Source organism: Erinaceus europaeus, chromosome 23 (genome assembly GCF_950295315.1).
Source record: "Erinaceus europaeus chromosome 23, mEriEur2.1, whole genome shotgun sequence".
NCBI classification, from domain to species: domain Eukaryota; kingdom Metazoa; phylum Chordata; class Mammalia; order Eulipotyphla; family Erinaceidae; genus Erinaceus; species Erinaceus europaeus.
Genome location: NC_080184.1, coordinates 11531021 through 11549718, shown reverse-complemented (window position 1 = coordinate 11549718; position 18698 = coordinate 11531021). Strand labels below are relative to the sequence as shown.

Below are 18698 nucleotides of genomic sequence, written 5' to 3'. Positions count from 1 at the left end.
CGTTCATTCAGGGAGAGTCTCTGAGATGGGCTGTGAAGTTGGGGCGCGGGGAGGAGAGCACCCTTCCAACTCCCCAACCCCCTGGGGGGAGAAAAGGGAGCTGGCTTCCTGACAAGGTAAGATGGCCAGCGGATCACAGCTATGAGTTCTGAGCACTGCACAGTGTCAAAGATGGCGAGAGAGAGGGAGAGAAGAAGGGCTGGGCACTCATGTTACCATGCACAAGGACCCAAGTTCGAGCCCCCCATCCCCACCTGCAGAGCAAAGCATCACAAGTCGTGAAGCAATGTTGCAGGTGTCTCTCTGTCTCTCTATCTCTTTCTCCCCGTCCCTCTCAATGTCTCTCTGTCCTATCAAACAAATAAAAAATACAGTTACAATAGAAAAAAGAACCATCACCGCTACACCCACAAACACAACAGACAGAAGCAATCACAGATAAGAAGCCATTAAGATGTCTATCTACTGTGTGGCACCCTGATAGATTCCTGGTCCCAGATAAGGGACACCCTCAACATAGGAAAATGGGGGGACCCCAATGCAGCCAAGATTTTAGTCATAGAGAGGCATGGAACTTCCTTCCTTCCTTCCTTCCTTCCTTCCTTCCTTCCTTCCTTCCTTTTGACTTATTTATGACTGGAGAGGGTGCGGGCCAGGTGGTAGCTCACCTGGTTAAGCGCTTATATTACAATGCTCAATGACCCAAGTTCAAGCCCCTGGTCCCCACCAGCTGGGGGGGAAGCTTCCCGAGTGGTGAAGCAGGGCTGCAGGTGTCTGTCTGTCTCCCTCTCTATCTTCCCTTCCCCTCTCAATTTCCCCCTGTCTCTCTATCCAATAATAAATAAATTAAAATATTTAAAAGAGAGAGACAAGCAGTGCCTCCCTCTGGCACATGCAATGCTGGGAATGAAACTCAGGACCTCATGCTTGAGAATCCAAGGCTCCATGCACTGTGCTAACTACTGGTCTTCACTGATGCTATTTATTATTATTATTATTATTATCATTATCATTACAATATATACAGTTGTTGGTACAAGTGTAAATTTTTTTAATTTCATTATATTTTAAAATTTATTTTCCCTTTGGTTGCCCTTGTTGTTTTTTATTGTTGTACTAGTTATTATTGTCGTCGTTGTTGGATAGGACAGAGAGAAATGGAGAGAGGAGGGGAAGACAGCGAGGGGGAGAGAAAGACAGACACCTGCAGACCTGCTTCACCGATTGTGAAACGACTCCCCTGTCGGTGGGGAGCCGGGGCTGCAACCGGGATCCTTATGCCTGTCCTTGTGCTTTGTGCCACATGCGCTTAACCCGCTGTGCTACTGCCCAACTCCCTAATTTTTTTTTAGAATTTATTTATTCATGAGAAATGAAAGAGGAGAGAGAGTGAGAGAAAAAAAAAAAAAAAAGACATCACTCTGGTCCATGCGCTGCTAGGGAACTCAGGACCTAATGCTTGAGAGTCCAGTGCTTTATCCACTATGCCACCTCCCAGACCACGTGTAAAATTTCTTAGTCTTCTGCAAAACACTCCCCCACCTCCCAGTCTAGGTCCTCTTCCACCATCAGGCACCAGGACTTGAAAGCCCCTCCCTCCTCCCCTCAGAGTCCTTTAATTTTTAAAATATTTTTTCTTATATTTATTTATGTTCCCTTTTGTTGCCCTTGTTGTTTAACATTGTTGTGGTTATTGATGTCATTGTTGTTGGATAGGACAGAGAGAAATGGAGAGAAGAGGGGAAGACAGAGAGGGGGAGAGAAAGACAGACACCTGCAGACCTGCTTCACTGCCTGGGAAGCGACTCCCCTGCAGGTGGGGAGCCAGGGGCTCAAACCAGGATTCTTCCGGTCCTTCTGCTTTTCGCCACGTGTGCTTAACCTGCTGTGCCACCGCCCGACTCCCTTTTAATTTCTTTATTGGAGGATTAATCTTTACATTTGACTGTGAATACAATAGTTTGTACATGCATAACATTTCTCAGTTTTCCACATAACAATACAACCCCCATGTATTGTTGAATGGGTATCTGGGGAATGTTATGCATGTACAAACTATTGTATTTACTGTTGAATGTAAAACATTAATTCCCCAATAAAGAAATAAATTATTAAAAAAAAACAAACAATACAACCCCCACTAGGTCCTCTGTCATCCTTTCCGAACCTGTACTCTCCCCCATCACTACCCCAGAGTCTTTTACTTTGGTGCAATACACCATCTCCAGTTCAGGTTCTACTTGTGTTTTCTCTTCTGATCTTGTTTTTCAACTTCTGCCTGAGAGTGAGATCATCCCATATTCATCCTTCTGTTTCTGACTTATTTCACTTAACGTGATTTCTTCAAGCTCCAAGGTGGGCTTAACACAGTGAAGTCACTGGTTTTTAAAAATATTTTATTTATTTATTAATGAATAAAAATAATTTATTAATGAATAAAAAGAGAAAGAACCAGGCATCACCCTGGTACATGCGCTGCCAGGGACTGAACTCAGGGCCTCAAGCTTGAGAGTCCAGTGCTTTATCCACTGCGCCACCTCCCGGACCAGGAAGTCACTGTTTTTAATAGCTGAGTAGTATTCCATTGTGTATATATACCACAACTTGTTCAGCCACTCCTCTTTTGTTGGACACCTGGGTTGCTTCCAGGTTTGGACTGTTACAAATTGTACTCCTGTGTGGTCCGGGAAGTGGTATAGTGGATAAAGCATCAGACTCTCAAGCACGAGTTCCCAAGTTCAATCCCTGGCAGCACATATACCAGAGTGATGTCTGGTTCTTACTCTCCTCCTATCATTCTCAATAAGTAACTATTATTTTTAAAAAATTGTGCAGCTGTGAATATAAGCATGCACAAATCTTTTTGGATGAGTGTGTTGGGTTCCTTAGGATATAACCCCAGGAGAGGAATTGCAAGATCATAGGGTAGGTCCATCCATTTCTAGCCTTCTGAGAGTTCTCCAGACTGTTCACAGAGGTTGGACCAATTGACATTCCCACCAGCAGTGCAGGAGGGTTCCTTTGTCCTCACCACCTCTCCAGTATTTGCTGTTGCTACCTTTTCTGCCATATGATATTCTCACAGGGGTGAAGTGGTATCTCATTGTTGTCTTTATTTGCATTCCTCTGACAATCAATGACTTGGAGCATTGTTTCATATGTTTATTGGCCTTTTGGATCTCTTCTGTGGTGAATATTCTGTTCATGTCCTATCCCCATTTTTTGAATGGGGTTCATTTGTTGTCTTGTTGCTGAGTTTAGTGAGCTCTTTATATATTTTGGTTACTAGCCTCTTGTCTGATGTAGGGCATGGAAAGGTCTTCTTCCACTCTGTGAGGGGTCTCTGTGTTTGGGTGGTGGTTTCGATGCTTTTCTTAAAGGGGGGAGAAGTCCCCCCACCCAACTAAAGCATAGATCTGTGACATACAAAGTGTTTGTTTACAACGGGGAAGAAACTGGATAAAGGCCACAAGAGAGCTCTCTCTGTTCTGCCTTCATGCTATTTCTGTACATCGTAAATGATTCTAAAAGCAGCACCAGAGAATGAGTTCAGGGTCTGGGGTGTGTGTGTGTGTGTGTGTGTGTGTGTGTGTGTGTGTGTGTGTGTGTGAATTCTGAACACTCTTGCACCCAATTTTTTCCCCTTTCTTTCTTTCTTTTCATATTTTGGTTATCCCCAGAGCTCTGGGCTGACTTTTTTAGATAGAACGATGTTAGGGATTAGGGTGATGGTATCAGGGTTCTGCACAGAGATTCTCCTGCCTGAGGCTCTGAAGGCCCAGGTTCAATTCCCAGCACCACCATTAGCCACAGCTGAGCAAGGCTCTGGTCTTGGTCTTAGTCTCTCTTTTTCCCTTCCCCTTCTCCCTTCTTCTTTCTCTCTGTACCTTACTCTTGTACTAAAATAAAACAAATAAAATATATTTAAGGACTGGGGAGACAGTATAATGGTTCTGCAAAAAAAAAAAAAAAAGCTCTCCTGCCTGAGGCTTTGAGGTCCTGTGTTCAGTCCCCAGCACCATAATGAGCCATAACTGAGTAGGGCTCTGGACTCTCTCTCTATATATATATCTTTCTTTCTCTCATTAAACTAAAACAAATAAAATGTATTTCAAGGATTGGGGAAACAGCATCATAGTTCTGCACAAACACTTTCCTGCCCGAGACTCTGAGGTCCCAGGTTCAGTCCCCAGCACCAACAGAAACCAGAGCTGAGCAGGGCTCTGCTCTCTCTCTCTCTCTCTGTCTCTCTCTCTTTCTCTCTCCTCATCTTTCTCTCTGTTATTTCTCTTTAATTGAAATAAATGAATAAAACACTCTCCTGCCTGGGGCTCTGAGGTCCTAGGTTCAATCTCCAGTACCACCAGAAACCAGACTCTATTTCTCTCTGTCCTATCCAACAACAACAATTACAGCAACAACAACAACATGGGAAAAATGGCCTCCAGGAGCATTGGATTAGTACTGCAGGCACTGAGCCCCAGTGATAACCCTGAAGGGGAAAAAAAAAGAATAGAATAGAATAGAATAGAATAGAATAGAATAGAATAGCATAGCATAGAATAGAATAGAATAGAATAGAATAGAATAGAATAGAATAGAATAGAATAGAATAGAATAGAATAGAATAGAATAGAATAGAACAGAACATAGGATGTGGAGAAATGGCATAGCTCAGCATTAAATCAGAGGACTTGTATGACAATTCCACCACTCCTGGAAGCCTTTTCCTCCTCCCTTCTAGATTAAAACAGAGGGAGAGGGAGAGAGAGAGAAACAAAGAGACAGAGACCTGCAGACCTATTCATGAAGCTTCCCCCTTGCAGGTGGGGACCGTTAGACTGGATGTCCCACTCACTGCTGAGCCTCTCTCCCTGTCTTTCTTTCTCCTCTTTATGATAAATCAATACATCTTTTTTAAAAAATGGGCCCACAAGATAGCTCAGCTGGTAAAATGCACACCTTCCTATGTGCAGGGCACTGGGTCTGATACTCAGCACCATGGACAGCACCAAATGGGAGTTCCATGGTAACATTAGCCTCTATCTATCTATCTATCTATCATCTATCTATCTATCTATCTATCTATCTATCTATCTATCTATCTATCTATCTCCTTGACTTTCCTTTTTCCCACCTCTCTCTCTCTCTCTCTCTCTCTCTTCTCTCTATCTCTCTAAGTATGTGGGACTAAATACTAGGAGTCCACGTGACGTTGTACCCATTAGAATGTACATGTTACAAGGCTCACAAACCGGGGTTCAAGCCCCTGGCCCCCATCATGAGTGAATGGATGGATGAATGGATGGATGGATAGATAGGTAAATGAAGAAATAGATAGATAAGTGAAAGGATGGATGGAAGGACAGATGGACGTACAGATGCACACAGGCTGGAAGAATCAGTGGAGGCCCCAGTAGCACCCTCTCAGCCCCAGGCACAGCCCAGCAAGCGGCCCAGGTTCCAGAGCCTCTGTCCCCCTCCCACTCTCCAAGCTGACATCTTCTTTAAGACCTGTCAGGCTGATCACTCAGGGCGGGGAGCCCAGCGCCTGGGGGCCTACAGAGCCAGCCGGCTATTAGCTCAAGTCCTCCTGAGGGAGGCGGCCAGTCGCTGCTCAGATGTGACAGACAAGTGTCCCTGCTCATTACTCCAGCCGCTCGCCTGTCATCCCGGCTGACAGAGGGAAGCCACCACCCGAGGCTGCTCCCTCCCTAGGGGAAGAGACAGGATCCTCCCTGGCGGGCCACAGGTCACCCAGCATTTGGGGTATCAGATCTGGGGGATTCAACCAAATGCAGAGCTGCCAGCCCCACCCCCCTCTGCGAGATCCCAGTGCTCTGGTTTCTTTGTTTTCTTTCGTCTCCAAGGTTATTGCTGGCTCTCAGTGCCTGCACTATGAATCCATTGCTCCTGAAGGCTATTTTTTCCCTTTTGTTGCCCTTGTTGTTTTATCATTATTGTGGTTACTACTATTGTTGTTACTGATGTTGTTGTTGTTGGGTAGGGCAGAGAGAAATGGAGAGAGGAAGGGAAGACAGAAAGGGGGAGAGAAAGATAGACACCTGCAGATCTGCTTCACCGCTTGTAAAGTGACCCCCCTCCCTGCAGGTGGGGAGCCGGGGGCTTGAACCGGGATCCTTATGCTGGTCCTTGAGTTTTGCACCATGTTTTCACCTGACCTCCTAATGCTCTGTTTGTTTTTTTTTTCCACTTTCAGTATCACTTTATTAAGGGAATTTTGAATTACAGTATTTACTTCCTTTTTAAAAAATTATATTTATTTAGTTAGTTAGTTATTAGATAGAGACAGTCAGAAATAGAAAGGGATAAGGGTAACAGAGAGGGAGAGAGACAAAGAGACACCTGCAGTCCTGCTTCACCACTCAGAAAGCTTTCCCCCTGCAGGTGGGGACCAGGGGTTCAAACCCAGATCCTTGAGCATTGTAACATGTGCACTCAACCAGGTGTGCCAACACCCAGGCCCAGTATTTTGTTTTTATTTATTTATTTATAGTGAGTTACAAAATTTTGTAAACTGTTGTACTTTCGTCTTATCAAATTAGTAAGTTTCTTTTTTTTTTTTTCTTCTTTTTTGCCTTCAGTGTAATTGCTGGGGCTCGGGGCCTGCACTATGAATCCACTGCTTCTGGAGGCCATTTTTCCCATTTTGTTGCCCTTATTGTTGTTATTTTTATTGTTGCCATTGTTGTTGTTGTTGGATAGGACAGAGAGTAATTGAGAGAAGAAGGGAAGACAGAGGGGGGAGAGAAAGACAGACACCTGCAGACCTGCTTCACCACCAGTGAAGCGACTCCCCTGCAGGTGGGGAGCAGGGGGCTCGAACCAGGATCCTTATGCCGGTCCTTGTGCTTCACACCATGTGTGCTTAACCTGCTGCACTACCACCCGGCCCCCTGTCCTGTCCTTTCTTTTTATATATATTTTTAAGAGAGAACAGGGATCTTTTACTTGGTCTTGAATGGTGAGGAGATAAGATCCTGGGTGTGTGAAATTTTTTTTTTTCTTTTGCTACCAGAGTTATTGCTGAGGCTCAGTGCTTACACAGCTCCACTGTTGCTCCTGGAGTCTCAGGGTCTCTCTCTCCCTCTTTCTCTCTCTCTCTCTCTCAATCTCTCTCTCTCTCCTTTCTTCCTTTTTTGAACTTTTAAATTATTATCTTTATTGGATAGAGAGAGCCAGAAATCAAGAGGAAGTGGGGAGAGAGAGAGGGAGAGAGAGAGAGACAAAGAGACACCCGCAGCCCTGCTTCACCACTTGTGAAGCTTTTCCCCTGCAGGTGGGGACTAGGGGGCTCAAACTCGGTAACATATGCACTCAACCAGGTGCACCACCACCCGGCCTCTCTTTCTCCCTTTCTAGCTTTGTTTCTTTCTTTTGTCAGAGAGAGAGAGAGAGAGAGAGAGAGAGGAGACACCTGCAACCCTCCTCCACCACTTCTGAAGATTCCCCATCCCTGCAGGTGGGGACTAGGGGATTGAACCCAGGTCCTTGTGCATGCTAAAGTGGGTGGCATACTGGGTGTACCATTTCCAGGACTCTGGATAAATACAAATGATCTTTTTTTAATACTTATTTATTCCCTTTTGTTGCCCTTGTTGTTTTATTGTTGCAGTTATTATTCTTGTTATTGATGTAGTTCGTAGTTATTATTGTTGTTATTGATGTTGTTCGTTGTTGGATAGGACAGAGAGAAATGGAGAGAGGAGGAGAAGACAGAGAGGAGGAGAGAAAGACAGACACCTGCAGACCTGCTTCACCGCCTGGGAAGCGACTCCCCTGCAGGTGGGGAGCCGGGGTTCGAACCAGGATCCTTCCGCCAGTCCTTCTGCTTCATGCCATGTGCACTTAAAGTGCTGCGCTACCACACCTGACTCCCCCAGTATCTACTTTTTAACTTTATTTATTGTATAGAAACAGCCAGAAATCAAGAGTGAAGGGGGAGATAGGGAGAGAGACAGAGAGACACCTGCAGCTCTGTTTTACCACTTACAAATCTTTCCCCTGCAGGTGGGGGCCGGGGGGGGGCTTGAACCCGGGTCCTTGCACATTGTAACATGTGCACTCAACCAGGTGAGCCACCACCCAGCCCCGATAAATATATATACATATTTTTTAAGGTAGAGCGTGATGTGGATTGGAGTAATGACACAATAATACACAGTAATAATAGTAGCAAGCAGTTAGGTAGTGCTGACTAGACACTGCTGACTTCGCCAGCTGCTGATGTGTGTGTGTGTGTGTGTGTGTGTGTGTGTGTGTGTGTGTGTGTGTGTATAGTTTCTCTGTAACTATGGTTATAGCTGAGATTCCATACTTGTACAATTCCACTGCTCCTAGTGGATTTTTTTTTTTTTTTGCCTCCAAGGTTATTGCCGGGGCTTGGTGCCTGCAACACAAATCCACTGCTCCTGGAGGCCATTTTTTTCCCTTTTGTTACCCTGGTGGTTTTTTGCCGTTGTTGTGGTTATTATCATTGTTACTGATGTCGTTGTTGTTGGATAGGACAGAGAGAGATGGAGAGAGGAGGGGAAGACAGAGAGGGGGAGAGAAAGACAGACACCTGCAGACCTGCTTCACCGCCTGGGAAGCGACTCCCCTGCAGGTGGGGAGCCGGGGCTCCAACCAGGATCCTTAAGCCGTTCCTTGCGCTTTGCACATGCTCTTAACCCGCTGTGCTACTGCCGACCCCTGTTCTTTTTTTTTTTTAAGTACCATCACAGTAAGTCTTTTTTTTTCCTTCCATTTTTTAAGTATCTTTTAAAAATTTTATTCATTTATTTTTTTGCCCTTTTTGTTGCCCTTGTTGTTTTTATTGTTGTTGTTATTGATGTCATCATTGTTGGATAGGACAGAGAGAAATGGAGAGAGGAGGGGAAAACAGAGAGGGGGACAGAAAGACAGACACCTGCAGACCTGCTTCACCGCCTGTGAAGTGACTTCCCTGTAGGTGGGGAGCTGGGGGCTCGAACCGGGATCCTTACCCCGTCCTTGCGCTTAATCCACTGTGCTACTGCCCGACTCCCTCCTTCCATTTTATATTTGTGATTAATAGCCTGCAAAATTATAAGATGGTAGGGCATAGTTCCACACCACACACACCACTAAAGTCTGTGTCACAGCCCTCCCACCTCCCTCCCAAAGATCACCAGCAGAGTTCTCACAAAGTCTTTTTTTTTCCTCCAGGGTTATTGCTGGGCTCGGTGCCTGCACCATGAATCCACCGCTCCTGGAGGCCATTTTTTCCCCCTTTTGTTGCCCTTGTTGTTGTAGCCTCATTGTGGTTATTATTATTGCCATTGTTGATGTTGTTCGTTGTTGGATAGCACAGAGAGAAATGGAAAGAGGAGGGGAAGACAGAGAGGGGGAGAAAAAGAGAGACACCCGCAGACCTGCTTCACCGCCTGTGAAGCGACTCCCCTGCAGGTGGGGAGCCGGGGGCTCAAACCGGGATCCTGACGCCGGTCCTTGCGCTTTGCGCCACGTGCACTTAACCCACTGCGCCGCCCGACCCCCCTCACAAAGTCTTAAGAGACAGTGTGTTTGCTAGACCTCCTGATGCCACATATGAGTTAGACCATCTGGTAGCTGGCTTTTGTCTCTTTATTTATTTTGCTACACATGATCACCTCCAGTTCTGTCAGTTTTATCCCAAAGGATACACTGTATCATCTTTTTTAAAATTTATTTCAGAGTAATGTTCCGTGGAATATGTATCCCATGACATATTATTTCTTTTGTTTTTAAGTTTTATTATTAATTATTATTATTATTGGCTAGATACTGTCAGATATTGAGAGGGTAGGGGAGATAGAGAGGTACAACCCTGCTTCACCACTCACAAAGCTTTCTCTCTGCAGGTGGGGATGGGGCTCGAACCTGGGTCGTTGTGCATTATAAGATGCACTCAAACAGGTGTGCCACAATTTCTTTAGCCAGTCATCTGTCGATGGGTATTTAGGCTGCTTCTACTCTTGCGCTATCGTGAATAATGCAGCTATGGACATAGGGGTGCCTTTGAATTAGTGTTTGAGTGTCCAGTGGACAAATGCCTAAAAGTGAGATTGCTGGATCACAAGCTAATTCTATTCTTTATTTGTTTAAGGACTCGCCATACAAGTTTATAATGAAAGAGAGAGGCAGAGATAGAGAGAGCTGGGTGGGGGGAGATAGCATAATGGTTATGAAAACAGACTCTCATGCCTGAGGCTCCAAAAGTTTCAGGTTCAATCCCCTACACCACCACCAACCAGAGCTGAGAGGCCTTTTATCTCTCTCTCTCTCTTTTAATTCTTTTTCATTATTTTAAAAATATTTCTTTATTCCCTTTTGTTTCCCTTGTTGTTTTATTGTTGTAGCTATTATTGTTGCCATTGGTTTTGGATAGAACAGAGAGAAATGGAGAGAGGAGGGGAAGACAGAGAGGGGGAGAGAAAGACACCTGCAAACCTGCTTCACTGCTTGTAAAGCGACTCCTCTGCAGGTGGGGAGCCGGGGACTCGAACCCGGTTCCTTGCACCGGTCCTTGTGCTTTGCGCCAAGTGCGCTTAACTCGCTGCGCTACCGCCCGACTCCCTCTTTTTCATTATTTTATAAATAAATAAAATAACTTTTGAGAGAGATGCAGAGAGACAGACAGACAGAGAAACACCAGAGCATGGTGATCCCAGTTCGATCTTCCGGCTCCCCACCTGCAGGGGAGAGGGTCGCTTCACAGGCAGTGAAGCAGGTCTGCAGGTGTCTGTCTTTCTCTCCCCATTCTCTGTCTTCCCCTCCTCTCTCCATTTCTCTCTGTCCTATCAAAAAAAAAAAAAAAATAGAAAGAAAAGAAAATTGGAAAAGTGGCCACAGGAGCTGCGGATTCATAGTGCAGGCACTGATCTCCTGTGATAACCCTGAAAGGGAGAGAGAGAGAGAGAGAGAGAAGCAGCAGAGCCTACCTCTGGTACACTTGATGCCTGAGATTGAACTCAGGACCTCATGCTTGAGAGTCCAATGCTTTACCCACTGCTCCACCTCCTGGACCACACCCTCCATGCCCTCAAATGGATCTCAGCTCCTCCAAGCTTCCAAGCTTCCTGTCAGCGTCTGTTATGGGAGAAAGGGGAGGCTGGCGTTTGTTCCCCCAACATTAAAAAGTGTGTCACGCATTATCCCAACAAAGAGTTGAGGAGAAAGCGTGATTATTCAGGTACTTCAAACTTTATTCGGGAAAATTGAGAACATTCACATGTTAGCACGAAAGCAGTGGCGGGGGCACTAAATTGGGATTGTGCAGCAGGTTAAGTGCACGTGACGCGAAGTCCTGCGGAAGAATCCTGGTTTGAACCCCCCAGCTCCCTCCTGCAGGGGAGTCGCTTCACAGGCGGTGAAGCAGGTCTGCAGGTGTCTATCTTTCTCTCCCCCTCTCTGTCTTTCCCTCCTCTCTCCATTTCTCTCTGTTGTATCCAACAACAACGACATCAGTAACAACAATAATAACCACAACAATAAAACAACAAGGGCAACAAAAGGGAATAAATAAATATTTAAAAAAAATAAAAGACCATGCTATCACTTACGTGATAGTCCAGGCAGAGAGAACAGATTCTAGCTTTTTTTTTTTTTTTTTTTGCCTCCAGGATTATCGTTGGGGCTCAGTACCTGCACTATGAATCCACTGCTCCTGGAAGCCATTTTTTCCCATTTTTTTTGCCCTTGTTGTTGTTATTGTTATTGCTGTTGTTGTTGGATCGGACAGAGAGAAATGGAGAGAGGAGGGGAAGACAGAGAGAGGAGAGAAAGACAGACACCTGCAGACCTGCTTCACCGCCTGTGAAGCGACCTCCCTGCAGGTGGGGAGCCGGGGGCTCGAACCGGGGACCCTTATGCCGGTCCTTGGGCTTCGCACCATGTGTGCTTAACATACTGTGCTACTACCCAGCCCCCAGATTCTAGCTTTTAAAACCCAAGTCCCACCTCCACCTTTCCAAGCCACACCTGTCACCACTCGCATTTTGGGGGCAAGTTTCTTTTGACTAGTCCACCTCACAGATGCAAAGACAGGCACAGAGAAGTCAAGCCACCTGCCTGGGTCACACAGCTTCCCAAATCTCCCCCACCCTCAGCCTTGAACCCCCGGTCCCTGCTCTTGGTGGCTGGTCTGGTCCCCAGGATAGGTGTCCTTTCTGAGGTTGGGGACTCTGTCTATTATGGGGTGGGGGGTGTGCAGGCTGGGACATGGCATATGTTATTTTTTTCTGGGGAGACCGTGGGAGGGTGCCTCGCCAGAAATAGGGGTGTTCTCTGCGGAGCATCTGGTGTTTCGTGTTAGGGGACCTGGGTGCGAGCATCGCCGGAGAAATGACCAGCTTCCCCTCCACTCCCACTTTGGGAGCTGGGAGCCAAGGCACTGAGCTTACCATCTGGGGGGACTGGGGTGGGGTCGTGCTGTAAGGGGATGGGTTTTTCTTAGCTGCCTCTTCTGGTCCGATGACTTACTTGCTCTCACATCTCTCTTGCTTGGCTGCCTTTGCAAAAAATAAAATTAAATTAAATAAAACAAAATAAAAGGGTGTGTGTGTGTGGAGGGTCTTTAGGGAATGGTATGAGTTTGTTGTGGGGGTGGGGGTGCTTATGCTTATGGAGGCCCCGGGTTCCATCCCTGGTGAGGAGGGAGGGAGGGAGGGAGGGAGGGAGGGAAGGAAGGGGAAGTGGAAGGGAAGGGAAGGGAAGGGAAAAGAAGGGAAGGGAAAAAAAGGAAGGAAGGAAGGAAGGAAGGAAGGAAGGAAGGAAGGGAAAGGGTTGGAGAGACAGCACAGTGATTCTGCACAAAGACTCTCCCACCTGAGGCTCTGAGGTCCCAGGTTCAATCCCCAGCACCACCATCAGCCAGAACTGAGCAAGACTCTGGTCTTGTCTTTCTGTCTGTAGCTCTCTCTCATCGAACTGAAATAAATAAAATATATTTAAAGAGTTGGTAAGATACACAGTAGTTAGTGGTTCTGCAGAAAAACTCCTCTGCCTGAGGCTCTAAGGCCACAGATTCAATTTCCAGCACCACCAGAAGCTAGAGCTGAGCAAGACTTTGGTTAAAAAAATATAGTAAGGGAGTCGGGCGGTAGCACAGCAGGTTAAGAGCAGGTGGCGCAAAGCGCAAGGATCGGAGTAAGGATCCTGGTTCAAGCCCCCGGCTCCCTACCTGCAGGGGAGTCGCTTCCCAGGCGGTGAAGCAGGTCTGCAGGTGTCTGTCTTTCTCTCCCCCTCTCTGTCTTCCCCTCCTCTCTCCATTTCTCTGTCCTATCCAACAACAATGACATCAATAACAACAATAACCAAAATGGGGGGGGGGGGAATGGCCTCCAGGAGCAGTGGATTCACAGTGCCGGCACCAGGCCCCAGCAATAATAATAATAGCTTGAACCTGGGTCCTTGTGCTGCGTGGGGACCTGTGTACTGTGTGCTCAACCAGGTGCGCCACCTACTGGCCCCTTAGGCCGCTCAATTCATGGTTCAGTATTTCCAGCTAGGAGAGGGAAACGGCTTGTTTGTAGCTGGAAGCCACCCAGCCAAATGTGGGGAGAATTTTGAACTGTCTTGAGCTGAGATACCTTGGAGGTGGTGCAGTGAACAAACAAAGCATTAGAATTGCACGCCTGAGGTCCTGAGTTCCATCCCCAGTATTGCATGTGCCAGAGAGAGGCAGGCTCTGCTTCTCTCTTTCATTAATAAACAAGTAAAGGGAGGGGCTGGATGGTAGCACACTCAATGGAGTGCTCACATTACAGTGCACAAGGACTCGGGTTCAAACCCCCAGTCCCCACCTGCAGGGGGGAAGTTTCATGAGTGGGGAAAACAGGGCTGCAGGTGCCTCTCTGTCTCTCTCCCTCTCTGTCTCCCACAATTGAGACTCTCCTGCCTGAGGCTCTGAGGTTGCAGGTTTAATCCCCAGCACCACCAGAAGCCAGAGTTGAGCAGGGATCTGGTATGGAGACAGAGAGAGAGAGAGGGAGAGGATGAGAGAGAGAGAGAAAGAGGGAGCTGGGTTAATCACAGATGGCACAAAGCACAAGGACTGGCATAAGGATCCCGGTTCCAGCCCCTGGCTCCTCACCTGCAGGGGAGTCACTTCACAGGCAGTGAAGCAGGTCTGCAGGTGTCTGTCTTTCTCTCCCCCTCTCTGTCTTCCCCTCCTCTCTCCATTTCTCTCTGTCCTATCCAACAACGATGACATCAATAACAACAACAATAATAACAACACAATAAACAACAAGGGCAACAAAAGGGAATAAATAAATAATAAAATAAAGAAAGAGAATGAGTGAGAGAAAGAGAATACAGAATGAATATGGGGAAGACAGCACCATGGTTCTGCAAAGAGACTCTCCTGCTTGAGGCTCTGAGGTCTCAGGTTCAACCCCCAGCACCACCAGAAGCCAGAGCCGAGCAAGTCTCTGGATTTCAAAAAAAAAAAAAGCCACATATGTAAAGAGTTTTTAGAAATCAATAAGAAAGGGACCAGGCAGTGGCACACCCAGTTGAGTACACACATTACAGTGAACAAGGACGCGGGTTCAAGCCCCTGGCCCCCACCTGCAGGGAGGAAGCTCTGTGAGTGGTGAAGCAGGGCTGCAGGTATCTCTTTCCCTCGCTATCTCCTCCTCCCGTCTCAATTTCTCTCTGTCCCTACCCAAAAAAGAAGGAAGGAAAGAAAGAAAAAAGACGGGACCTCAGAGACAGCAGAATGGTTCTGCAAAAAGACTCTCCTGCCTGAGGCTCTGAGGTCCCAGGTTCAATCCCCAGCACCACCAGAAGCCAGAGCTGAGCAGGGCTCTGGGAAAATAAATAAATAAATAAATACCCCCCCCCCCCCCGAGAACCCACTTGTGATGATGGCTCTGGGTGGAGGGTGCTGGGGTATCCTGGGTGTCAGTAGATAAACACCCCCCACACTCAGAGTTCCCCTGGAGGAAGACAACCCCCCACCCTGCGGGGAGGCTGTACCCTGCTGACTCTCCTTGGCTCCCAGCAAAGATTTGGTGCAGCCCTGAGCTAGTAAAGGAGTGCCCCCTCCACACCTACCCCACCTCCAGGAGGGTGTATTATATTCAAGACACTCCAGATAACTGACCTGGGGCCGGGTGGTGGCGCACCTGGTTGAGCGCACACACGTTACAGTGCACAAGGACCCACCTGGGTTCCAGTCCCCGGGTCCCCATCTGCGGGGGGTGGGGTGGGGGGGAAGCTTTACGAGTGGTGAAGCAGGGCTGCAGATGTCTCTCTGTCTCTCTCCCTCTCTATCTCAACCCGATGTCTCTCTGTCTCTCTCCCTCTCTATCGCTCCCCTTCCCTCTCGATTTCTGTCTTTAGCCAATAAATAAATAGAGTTTTTAAAACCTTTTTTATAGTTAATTTTTTTATATTTTATTTTTGAGAAATATGCAGAGAGAGAAAGAGACAGAGAGAAACACTAGAGCAGTGCTCAACTCTGGCTTAAGGTGGTTTGGGGGATTGAACCTGGGACTTTGGAACCTCAGGCATGAAAGTCTTTTTGCATAACCATTATGCTATATCCCCCACCCAACTTTTTTTTTTTTTAAAGATGACTGGCTAATCAGCTTGTGAATGAAGGGTGTGTTTGCTTTTTAAGTGAGCGGAGGAGTCCCACTCACCAGGGCAATTACATTCCTGGCTCCCGTTCCAACGTGCTTTTAATTTGTGCTTTTATTTGTCTAAAAAAAAAAGAGAAGAGTTTGGTCAAGTGGGAGAGAGCAAAAAGGTGGCCTCATCGCAGCTGGTGTCTCCCGGGTTGAGCGGAACCCACGGGCTGGCTGAGCTGTCCTGTGATGTGTGATGGGGCTGGGGACAGGGCAGACGGGGCTTCATTCCTCTGGAAAACACTGGGAGTTTTAGAAGGAGCTTTTTTTTTTTTTAAGTGTGGTCCTGGAGGTGGTGCAGTTCTATATCTGGCAGCATATGGACCAGAGTTGATGTCTGATCCTCTCTTTCTCTTTCCTCCTATCTTCTGCATGAATAAATAAGTAAATCTCTTATTTAAATTTTTTTTATTATCTTATTTATTGAATAGGAACAGCCAGAAATCGAGAGGGAGACAGAGAGAGGAATACTTATAGTGCTGCTTCGCCACTCTCAAAGAGAACATCTTCTTTGTACATTTTTTACTTTATTGATTATTGGAAAGAGGCAGAGAGAAATTGAGAGGTGAGGGAGAGAGACAGAGAGACAACTGCAGGCCTGCCTCGCCACTTGTGAAGCTTTCCTCCCTGCAGGTGGGGACCAGGAGCTTGAACCTGGGTCCTTGCGCACTGTAATAATGTGAGTGCTTAACCAGTAAGTAAACCTCTTTAAGAAAGGGGGTAGGGGTGGGCAGTAGCGCAGCGTAGTGCCGAAGCGCAAGGACCTGTGTAAAATCCTGGTTCGAGCCCCCAGTTCCACCTGCAGGGGGAGTCACTTCACAGGCGGTGAAGCAGGTCTGCAGGTGTCTGTCTTTCTCTCCCCCTCTCTGTCTTCCCCTCCTCTCTCCATTTCTCTCTGTCCTATCTAACAATGACGACATCAATAATAACAACAATAATAATTACAACAACAATAAAAAACAAGGGCAACAAAAGGGAAAATAAAGAAACATTAAAGAATAAAATTTTAAAAAATTTAAAGGGGGTGGGGTGGGCAGTTAGCACAGCAGGTTAAGTGCACATAGTACGAAGCATAAGGATATTTGCAAAGATCCCAGTTTGAGCCCCCGGCTCCTCATCTGCATGGGGGGGGAGGTCACTTCACAAGTGGTGAAGCAGGTCTGCAGGTGTCTGTCTCTCTCCCCCCCCCTCAGTTTCTCTCTGTCCTGTTCTAATAAAGTGGGAAAAAAAAGGGCCTCCAAGAACAGTGGTTTGTAGTGTAGACAGTAAGCCCCAGCAATAACTGTGGAGGCAGAGAGAGAGAGAGAGAGAGAGAGAGAGAGGGAAATATTGAAGGCAGGGATAGATAGCATAATGGTTATGCAAAAAGTCTCTCCTGCCTGAGGCTCCAAAGTCCCAGGTTCAATCCCCCACACCAGCATAAATCAAAGCTGTGCAGTACTCTGGTTAAGAGAGGGAGAGAGAGAGAGAGAGAGAGAGAGAGAGAGAGAGAGAAGGGAGACACTGTGGCCCTGCTTCACTGCTCATGAAGCTTCCACCCTGCATGTGGGACCAGGGGCTTGGACCTGGGTTCTTGCACACTGTAACGAGAGCTATCAACCAGGTGCACCACCACCCGGCCCCACAGGAGTTATTATTATTATTATTACTTATTAAGGTTTACTTATTTATTGACACGAGAACCATGAAAGACAGCCAGGAATGGGGGGGGGGTCGGGTGGTGGCGTATCAGGTTAAGCGCACATGGCATAAGGATCCCAGTTCGAGCCCCCGGCTCCCCACCTGCAGGGGAGTCACTTCACAGACGGTGAAGCAGGTCTGCAGGTGTCTGTCTTTCTCTTCCCCTCTCTGTCTTCCCCTCCTCTCTCCATTTCTCTCTGTTCTATCCAACAATGACAACATCAATAACAACAACAATAATAATAACTACAACAACAATACAAAGACAAGGGCAACAAAAGGGAAAATAAAATAAAAATAATTGTAAAAATATTTTTTTAAAAAAGAGAGAGGAACAGAGTTATTCCTCTGGCACAGTCCCTACCTGAAAGAAGCAAAACAAAAATCTGTGTGTGTGTTTTCTTTTTAATTTACTAGAGTCCTGCTGAGCTCTGGCTTCTGGTGGTGCTGGGGATTGAACCTGGGACCTTTGGTATGTCAGGTGTGAATAGCTTTTTGCAGAACCATGATGCTGTCTTCCCCCATTCTATTCTTTGTCTTTATCCGGAAACAAACAGACAAACAAACAAAACTTGAGCTTTACTTATTAACGAGGGGGGGAGAGAGAGAAGGAGGAAGGGAAAGAGGGAGAGAAAGAGAAGCAGAGCCTCCCTCTGGTACACGTGATGCTGGGGATTGAACTTGGGACCTCATGCCTGCAAGCCCAATGCTTTTATCCACAGCACCCCCTCCTGGGCTCTAAAATATATATAATTATTTTTTTAAATATTTATTTATTTATTTTCCCTTTTGTTGCCCTTGTTTTATTGTTGTAGTTATTATTGTTGTTGTTACTGATGTCGTCGTCAAATGGAGAGAGGAGGGGAAGACAGAGAAGGGAAGAGACAGACACTTGCAGACCTGCTTCACCGCTTGTGAAGCGACTCCCCTGCAGGTGGGGAGCCGGGGGGCTCGAACCGGGATCCTTACGCCGGTCCTTGTGCTTTGCACCACGTGCACTTAACCTGCTGCACTACCTCCGGAATCCCTATATAATTATTTTTAAACCAGAATACTGCTCACCTCTGGCTTCTGGTGATCCTGGGGATAGGACCTGGGACCTTTGGTGTCTCCTATGTGAATGGCTTTTTGTAGAACCATTATGCTGTCTTCCTCAATCTCTTGTCCTTTATCTGGGGGGGGGGGGGAAGCTTTATTAATTAATGAGAAAAAGAGAAGCAGAGCCCTCCCTCAAGCACATGTACTGGGGATGAGACCTCATACTTGAGAGTGCAATGCTTTATCCACAGCGCCCTCTTCTGGGAAAACAGATATTCATTTTACCAGAGTACTGCTTCTTCTAGCGTTTGCCCTTCTTCCGTA

The 18698-nt window shown here is 46.8% G+C and overlaps 2 protein-coding genes across 3 annotated transcripts in view; one reads left to right on the top strand and one right to left on the bottom strand.

Moving 5' to 3' along the window:
* Positions 1–18698, top strand: part of OLFM2 (olfactomedin 2) — a 78760-nt gene that overhangs the window by 48803 nt on the left and 11259 nt on the right. The window lies entirely within an intron of this gene.
* Positions 1308–18698, bottom strand: part of LOC132535528 (zinc finger protein 678-like) — a 307284-nt gene continuing 289893 nt past the window's right edge. Inside the window, exon 5 of the transcript XR_009547310.1 lies at positions 1308–1322. The gene's annotated coding sequence lies outside the window, so the exon portion shown is untranslated. The remainder of the gene's footprint in view (positions 1323–18698) is intronic.